The following is an 8,924-nucleotide window of genomic DNA, read 5'->3' as shown; positions in this document are numbered from 1 at the left end:
TCTTCTGTGGGTTCTCTGGGGTTTGGAGAGAATAAACTTTAAAAAGGCAAAAAACAGAAAACCCAAATTGTATGAAAATTTCATCACTCACTGTGGTTCTCTGAGTCATTAGAAGTTTCTATGCTCCTGAGAGTGACAAGCAAGGGTTGGTAAAAATACTAAGGTTGAAAATGCCTAACAGTCTGAGCTATCTGGTTTTGGAGAGCTATCCTGGTGACCTCCCAGCATTGACCAGCAACCTCCTGGCGCATTATTCCAGCAGACTTGTCAGCATTTGATAGACTTCCGAGATATTGTCTGGAAATTAAGAAGCAATCGCAACTATGAAGAGGAGTGAAGTTGTCTTTTCTTGGTTTTGTTGAAGCCCACTGCCTGTGCAGAAAATGTGGAGTAAGGGGCAGCCTGGGTGGCTCAGCGGTTTAGCGCTGCCTTCAGCCCAGGCTGATCCTGGAGACCAGGGATCCAGTCCCACGTCGGGCTCCCTGCATGGAGCCTGCTTCTCCCTCCTCCTGTGTCTCTGCCTCTCTCTCTGTCTCTCATGAATAAATAAATTTAAAAATCTAAAAAAGATTTTTGAAAAAAAAAAGAAATTGTGGAGTAAGACCTATAATGACAGAATAAATCTAAGTGTCTAGTCCAGAGAATGTATTTATGCAGATATGGAGCATTTTCCGTGTCTTTCTCTTTCCTTCCCGTCTTTTCCTCCTTCCTTTTTTCCTTTTTTTTTTTTTTTTTTTTGGAGGGTGGGGTGAGGAGCTTTTGTACATTTCAATGTATAAACAAAATAGTAGCTTAGTAGACAATAGGCTTAACAACACTTCCCAAACATGGATGTTAAGAATTTAACATTTTTTAAAGATTTTATTTATTTATTCATGAGAGACACAGAGAGAGAGAGAGAGAGAGAGAGAGAGAGAGAGAGGCAGAGACACAGGCAGAAGGAGAAGCAGGCTCCATGCAGGGAGCCTGATGCAGAACTCAATCCTGGGACTCCAGGATCACGCACTGGGTGGAAGGCAGATGTTAAACCTCTGAGCCACCCAGGGGTCCCCAACATTTTCTTTCTATGAAATATTGGTGTACCAGAAGATAGTGAAAAGTTAAAATACAATATGTTCTTATCTATGGGACATCTGTGCAACTATACCTACAATGTTAGCACTATAACACTTTTTTTCTCAAATCTTTCCATAATTTTGTATACTTTTAATAATCCTTATTTTATTTTATTTTTTTAAATTTTTTAAAAGATCTTATTTATTTATTAGAGACACAGAGAATGAGACAGAGAGGCAGAGACACAGGCAGAGGGAGAAGCAGGCTCCATGCACGGAGCCCAACACGGGACTCGATCCCAGGTCTCCAGGATCACACCCCAGGCTGCAGGCGGCGCTAAACCGCTAAGCCACTGGGGCTACCCAATAATCCTTATTTTAAAAAACATTTCTGGCTTGGTAAATTGGCTTCTTGGGGAAAGAGCATAAAATAACAAATATTTCCTAAACCTTGAGTATATGTACAATAAAATAGATTTTGCTTGAAGGTAGTAGGAAAATACTTTTTTGGATGAAAGATTACTGTCACATTTTAACCTTCATAATCCCTACATCTTTTGTTATTGTTTTTTTCTCCAAATTTCAGACAAAATGAAGTTGTAATTTACCTTATAGAACTAGTGAGAGCTAAATCGAATAAAATTCACATTGTCAAGATTAGAAATCAAAAAAGTTTTTAAAAGCTATTTGACCTTTAAACTTATATATGAAGTCTTCCTCTTTTTTTCTTTTGTCCACTAAAGACCAGAGTTCTTATAATTACCAGGAAACTCCTAAAAATGTAGATGCATTCCTTGTAAATGCTTAACCAAACAGATTATTTTTTCATTACTAGATTAGGTAACAGTATGAGTTTTCTTCCATACATATATATACCATTTTATTTCTTGCCTCTTGCTTTTATGTTGTTAAACAGTGAAGAGAATATGCACTTAACACAGTATCATTTTTATAAATAATTCCTATATTTGTTACTCTGCTATAAAAATCTGCCCTGTTATTATGTTTAAAGCTTACGCTACTCTCTGACTTTTTGGAAAAATATATATAAAAATATATATAAAATATATATAAGAATAACTATTATGGCTTTTCTTTTTTTTTAGCATGGCTTTTCATAGGTTTATATGACACTGTGGTCTATAAACAATAATTTTAATAAATCATATATGTGATTCATTTCAATTATATATAATTCATATATTGTGTGATTAATTTTCTTGTGGGAAACAAATATCAACAATAATATGCATAGATATAATTATGCTGTGGTAACTGGTCTGTTTGGAGAATGTTTACTGTGACTCTTGAATGTGAAATCCTTGCTAGAAAATTTTAATTAGATAATGTGCTTATAAGACATTACATAAAACATGTAAAAGTATAATCTCATCTGCAGGGATCTTTTGGTTTTGTTTGTTTTAGAGAGAAACCATGAGATCTTTCAGAGGAGGGGTAGAGGGAGAGGGAGAAAGGATCTTACGCAGGTTTCATGCTTAGCACTCAGCCAGATGAGGGGCTCAACTTCAGGACCCTGAGAGAATGACCTGAGTAGAAACCAAGAGATGCTTAATGGACTGAGCCCCCCAGGGGTCCCCACAGTTTTTGCTATTAATTTTTTTGCAAGGCCTTCTTGTAGGGAAATATTATACTATACAATGAAGAGGTTTGTTTTCCATTTTTACTTCAGAATTTATTTTATTATTTTATTATTTTTTATTTAAAAAAAGATTTTATTTATTCATTCATGAGAGACACAAAGAGAGAGGCAGAGACAAAGGATAAGGGAGAAGCAGGCTCTCTGCAGGGAGCCCAGTGCAGGACTGGAGACTGGTCCCAGGACCTGCGGATCATGACCTGATCCAAGGCAGATTTTCAACCACTGAGCCACCCAGGCATTCCTAGAATTTATTTTAAAAACCATGACTGCTCTGTAAAAAACACACAAAAACCAAAAAGTCAACAAAAATTCCAGGTTCATCATACTTAATACAAATTTTTTTTTTTTGGTTGCCCTAACTCATTCTTAATTATTGAAATCACTGTAAATAAATACCTGTTTCATAAACTAAGATATGGGAGCAAGTTAAGAATAAATTAGTGGTGATGCATAAAATTTTATTGTAATTACTTTTATAGAAATTTATAGATGAAGAGAGAGGTGTGGGATTCCTTGGCAAAGGCCAGCCAGGCTGTTTGCTTTCACTGATGGTCTACTTATATCTGTGGGTAGGAGTCAAGAGGGTGTATGGGCAAATAAGATCTGCTGGGGGACTCCCTGTTTCACGGAATACTCTCAATAACCCTGTGGGGAAGGTGTGGTCATCTTCCTCAATTCACAAATCAAAGATTTAGCAAATATTTGCCCAGAAACATTCTTGGGAGGATTTGAACTCCCATCTGAAACTATGGCTACACTCTTTCTATTGAGGCTCTATGGTTGCCTTTAATACTTAACAGCGGGATCCCTGGGTGGGCCAGGGGTTTGGCGTCTGCCTTTGGCCCAGGGCACGATCCTGGAGACCCGGGATCGAATCCCACGCTGGGCTCCTGGTGCATGGAGCCTGCTTCTCCCTCTGCCTGTGTCTCTGCCTCGTGCTCTCTCTCTCACTGTGTGCCTATCATAAAAAAAAAAAAAAATACTTAACAGCAAAAGGCACAACGGTTCACCCTTTCCCACATACTTTTTTTTTTTTTTTCACTTATGCAATCCTTTCTTCAACACATAAATGTGTGATTACAATTTACAAGAGCCAGTGCTGGATCCTCTAAAGGGTAAAATGTTGAGAAGAGTCCTTCCCTCAAATAGGGAAGGAAGAAAATGCACACACATAACAGAATTTCTAACATGGTCTCATTCATTTAAAACACATGTTGATTCCTGCTTGCAGATATTGTACTGGAAATTAAGCATACAGAGTTGAATGGATATGTTGCTCACATTCATGACCCCAGACCAGTTTAATACAACCTAATTCTAACCACAGCACTTTCGCAGGACATATTATACATGTTTACTGTTTAGAGTTTCATAAAGCTTTACTAATTTTGCCTCAGAAAACATTTATTTTGATTTTCCGGGGAATTAGGGGAACTCTAATTCTGTTTCTCCAACCTGGAAAAGTCTGGAGAACCGAAAGAACCAGCTGATGAGTGTGAGAAATTGTTCTCAGATCTTCCCTGTGTAGACACACATTTTGCCCTGACACACATTTTGCCCTGTGACTTTGCAGTTCCTCCCACCTTATTAATGTCAGGCTTAGCCATCTGATTTGTTTTAGACAGGGGAATGTACGGCAGAACCAAAACTTACTGAGCTTGGCCTTGGGTGCCACTGGTTCTTTCTGATTGCCTTTCTTTGGCTTCTGCCATTGCGATGTAAAGAACACCCTCCTGCTAGTACTACCTTATAATGTGGGGACGCTTCAGTGCATGGAATGAGTGTCCAAATACACCAGGCACACATACTCCATAAATGAGAGTTGCTGTCATTGCTACTCTTTTCTCTTTTTCCTCTTTCTTTCTTTCTTTCTTTCTTTCTTTCTTTCTTTCTTTCTTTCTTTTTTCTTTCTTTCTTCTTTCTTTCTTTCTTTCTTTCTTTCTTTCTTTCTTTCTTTCTTTCTTTCTTTCTTTCTTTCTTTCTTTCTTCTCTCTCCTTCCTTCCTTCCTTCCTTCCTTCCTTCCTTCCTTCCTTCCTTCCTTCCTTCTTTCATCTTTCTTTTTACTATCGTGTTACTCTGATGCATATCTACCTGTCTATGAGGCTGTGCACTGGGTCAAAAGTTGCACATGATTTCTAAGTTTGGGGGAATATTGTCAGATTACTATATAGAAAGCCTGCGCTAAATTACTCTTCCACCAGCAGGACGAGGTGGTGCTCATTTCACCTTGATGTCAAAAGTGCTGGAGCGGGGGGGGGGTGGGGGGGGTGGGGGGGGTGGGGGGGGGACGCCCGGTGGCTCATCAGTGGTTGAGGCTGCCTTGGGCTCAGGGCGTGATCCCCAGCTCCCCGTGGAGAGCCTGCTTCTCCTTCCGCCTGTGTCTCTGCCTCCCTCTCTGTGTCTCTCATGAATTAATAAATAAAATCTTTAAAAAAAAAAAAAAAAGTGCTGAGCGATCAGGATTCCTAAGTTCTGAGTCAGATCATAAGACTCCAGATCCGGTAACGCCCCCTGCTTAATCAACGCCTGCAGCACCCTGATTGCAGAAACTGCCAGGAGGAGGAGGAGGAGGCCGCCTGCCTGCGGGGCTCCTCCGGCGGCCTCCTCCTCTCTCCAGGAAGAGCGGTCCCCGCGCAGAGGCCGGAGCGCCTGGGCCTTGGGGACGCGCAGGGGGTGCGCGCTGGAGCGGCGTCTGTCCTTCCAACTACAGAGCGGAATCCCGCGGCGGGTCCTTCCCGGGGTCCCGGCAGCTCTGGACCTGCTGGGCGGCACTGAGCCCCAAGGATGGACGTTCCCTAACCACCATCCCGGGGACCCCCTCCTGGGCCTCCCACTTCCTTCCACAGCGCGCTGTTCTCCTTACGGGCTTTCTGGCAGGGACCGTCCTTCGCATCATTGGTGGGGGTAGCGTGGGAATCTCACGTTCATTCATCACTTGTTACCCCTTGGGGTTGTGCTTGACACACCTAGGTTTTGTTTAGTTTATTTAGTTTATCTATCTATCTATCTAGATATCTATCTATTTATTTATGATAGAGAGAGACAGAGACACAGGCAGAGGGAGAAGCAGGCTCCATGCAGGGAGCCCGACGTGGGACTCGATCCCGGGACTCCAGGATCGCGCCCTGGGCCAAAGGCAGGTGCCAAACCGCCGAGCCACCCAGGGATCCCCCACCTAGGTTTTATTTAATCCTCACCTTCACCCCGACGGCACTGGGTGTGACTTTGTCCCCATTTCACAGATGAGGAAACCGGTCGATTTGCTGGGGACCACGTAACCAGTCGAAGGGAAAGAGGGATGAACCGTCGGATTTTTGGTCTTAGAGCCTTACAGCCGGTTAGGACTCTGCAGAGAGCCTTTGGGCACCGCTCAGTTACTTCATCTGCAAATCAAAGAGGTTGGCCCAGATGGGTGATTCCTCAACTTTAGTGTCTGTAAGAAATATTTATTTATAGGACACTCTTTTAAAAACGCAGATTCTTGAAGCCGATCCACATGCTGTGGTTCAAACAGATCCGGGGTGCGGCTCGGTGAACTGCGTCCGCGAGAGACTCGGGCTTAGGTGACCCTAAAGTCAATTAACAAAACACCGCACGCTCCGCCTGGCGGTGTCCTACGCACGTCACATATTTTAAATCACCACCACACCTCTGCGAAATGGGCGCAATTTTTATTCCCTCCCCTCCCCCCATCGCCTCCCCATTTTGTAGAGGAGAAAGCTGCTGGCCCCGCGGCTTCAGGCTCTAGGATTTGCTTCCTTTCCTCCGCGGCAAGGGTTTCTGTGACCCCGCCCCAACTGAGCACTTCCCCGCCCTGCGCTCCCCTCGTCCCGCCGCCCCCACCTGTCCCTCCGGGACCCTCTCGCGGCGCCCGCGGGGCTTCAGGACTCGGGGCTGTGAGACCCCTTCCCGGGAGGGTCCCCGCCGCGGAGCCACGTCCCTAAAAACCCGGCCCAGCAGGGGCGTTTCTTACCCCGCCCCAGCCTCCTGCAGGTGGCGCCAGAGGACGAGCCTGCGGGAAAGGCAAAGGGGCGGAGCCAGGGCAAAGATTGACATCCTTCCTGCCCAATAGCAGCACAATAGGGAGGCGCTTTGTCCAACCCTCAGCTCCCGGGGGCGGGAGAACACTGGACCAGCCGGAGACGTGTTGGGAGGGCAGAGAAGCTGCGGGGCTGGACCAGCTCGTGCTCTCGCTCTCTTCTCTTCTCTGTCCCTCGTGCTCCTCCTGGATCCAGCTGCGGGCCTGAAGGTGCCAGAACTGAGGTTGGCTTGACCTGCTGGCGCTGCCTGGCCGCCTCTTCCGTTTAGCATTGGTCGCCTGGGCCTTGCAGGGAGTGTAGTGTAGCAGGAGGAGTACTGGGCTCCCAGGACGTGGCCGGACGGCCGACAGCTTTGTGAGCACGTCTAAAGGTATCCTTTTGGTTACAGTTACACCTGGTATAATTTCGCGTTGCATGATTCCTTCTTTCAATTTCGGTAAACACTAAACAGGGAATGTCAGTCCCTGTGGTGGTCCAGCAGAGAAAGGATGCGTCAAATGCTGAGAGTAGATCTTAACTCCCCATTATTCAGATAGTAATTAAGAAAGAAGGCCTGTCTCCCAAAGAAGCATGTTGGGCCCTTCAATTAGCATAACATTAAATAATCATAATACAGGACACATTTCTCATGTTCCTATTGGATAGAAGAATATGGTCACATTCTTTTCATCAAATCTACATCTCAGCCATCTTTCTTAATCTACTTCACCAACACAAGTCCCTTCCCTTCTTCTTTTTTTTCTTAAGATTTTATTTATTTTTTTTCAGAGACAGAGAGGCAGAGATGTAGGCAGAGGGCGAAGCAGGATCCATGCGGGGAGCCCGCCGGTGCCCACCGGTGCAGAACTCGATTCCAGGACCGTGGGATCACACCCTGAGCCAAAGGTAGACGCTCAACCACTGAGGCACCCAGGCGTCCCCCCTGCCCCCGCTTCCTTTCTTTTTAAAAGTCTAAGATTTCATTTTTATGTAGCCGACTTTGTCTTGTAGAAAAAGTATGAGACTTGGGATGATAGAATCTTCCTTCACAGAGACTTTACAATTCATTCTGGGAGGTGGCTAGGCTGCTATCATTAGTAATGCCCAGTCACCTTAACCTAATTTGGAATGAGGTGATTTCAAACTGACTTGTGTCCCTGTGAAGGCTGAGATATGTCTGGGACATTCTCATTTATGGGTGCAATACTTCATTTGCATTCAAGATCCTGTGTTTACCACAATCTCTATAACTTGATAGGCCTTAAGCTCTAACTCTTGTGCCTCCTCAGCTTCATGATTCTCTTCAAATGTCTGGTCAACTACTCAGCCTCTCCACAATTTGTAGGTGTCTCTCAGGTGTAATCAGTGCTAACTATAGAGCTGACCCCTTTGGGCTTCCCTCCTCACTGGAATACTGGCCCTGTACTTTCTAGCTGCTTTGGTAGAGCTTTGATGCCTTCACACAGGTATTTCCTATTTTAAGTCTAGATTTTCTGGTTGTTCAGTGTGACCTTGTGTGTGTGTGTACAGTGGGAGAGTTGGTCTAAAATACCTATCTCATCATTACCAGAACTCTGAGATTGATTTTTTAGAGGATTATTTATTTATTCATTTGTGAGAGACCCACAGAGAGAGAGAGAGAGAGAGAGAGAGAGGCAGAGACACAGGCAGAGGGAGAAGCAGGCTCCATGCAGGGAGCCCGATGTGGGACTCGATCCCAGGTCTCCAGGATCACGCCCTGGGCTGAAGGCAGCGCTAAACCACTGAGCCACCCGGGCTGCCCTGAGATTGATTTTTTTATGTTACTAAACTCCAATGGCAATTGCATTTACAAATTTCCCTGTCTTGTCTGTGAAATTTAAGACATTTATTTACAAAGGGTAAGTTTCTTAAAATTGGAGTTATGATATTGGGGAAGCTTCTAAGACATGGAAAATATCAGCCCCTAAACTTGAATGACATGTTCTCTTTGCTGCTTCTCTTTTGTCTTCTGGTAGGAGAAAGATGACATTACCCTCATGCTCCATGCCTCACTGTAGAGATCCTACTACCATATGTGTTATGCTTTTTCAGAGAAACAGAATATATATATATATATATATATATATATATATAGTATATATATGTATATGTATATATACATATGTATATACATATATGTATATAATAGAATATATATATATATATAT

The 8,924-nt window shown here is 43.8% G+C and overlaps 1 protein-coding gene across 1 annotated transcript in view; it reads left to right on the top strand.

Moving 5' to 3' along the window:
- Positions 1 to 6,860: 6,860 nt before the first annotated feature.
- The window catches only part of LOC144292684 (glycine N-phenylacetyltransferase-like), a 73,481-nt gene continuing 71,417 nt past the window's right edge, over positions 6,861 to 8,924 (top strand). Inside the window, exons 1-2 of the mRNA XM_077863381.1 lie at positions 6,861 to 7,126; positions 7,525 to 7,641. The gene's annotated coding sequence lies outside the window, so the exon portion shown is untranslated. The remainder of the gene's footprint in view (positions 7,127 to 7,524; positions 7,642 to 8,924) is intronic.

This window comes from Canis aureus, chromosome 21 (genome assembly GCF_053574225.1).
Source record: "Canis aureus isolate CA01 chromosome 21, VMU_Caureus_v.1.0, whole genome shotgun sequence".
Lineage (NCBI taxonomy): Eukaryota > Metazoa > Chordata > Mammalia > Carnivora > Canidae > Canis > Canis aureus.
The sequence above is the reverse complement of the archived record's forward strand: the minus strand, read 5'-3'. Positions and strand labels throughout refer to the sequence as shown.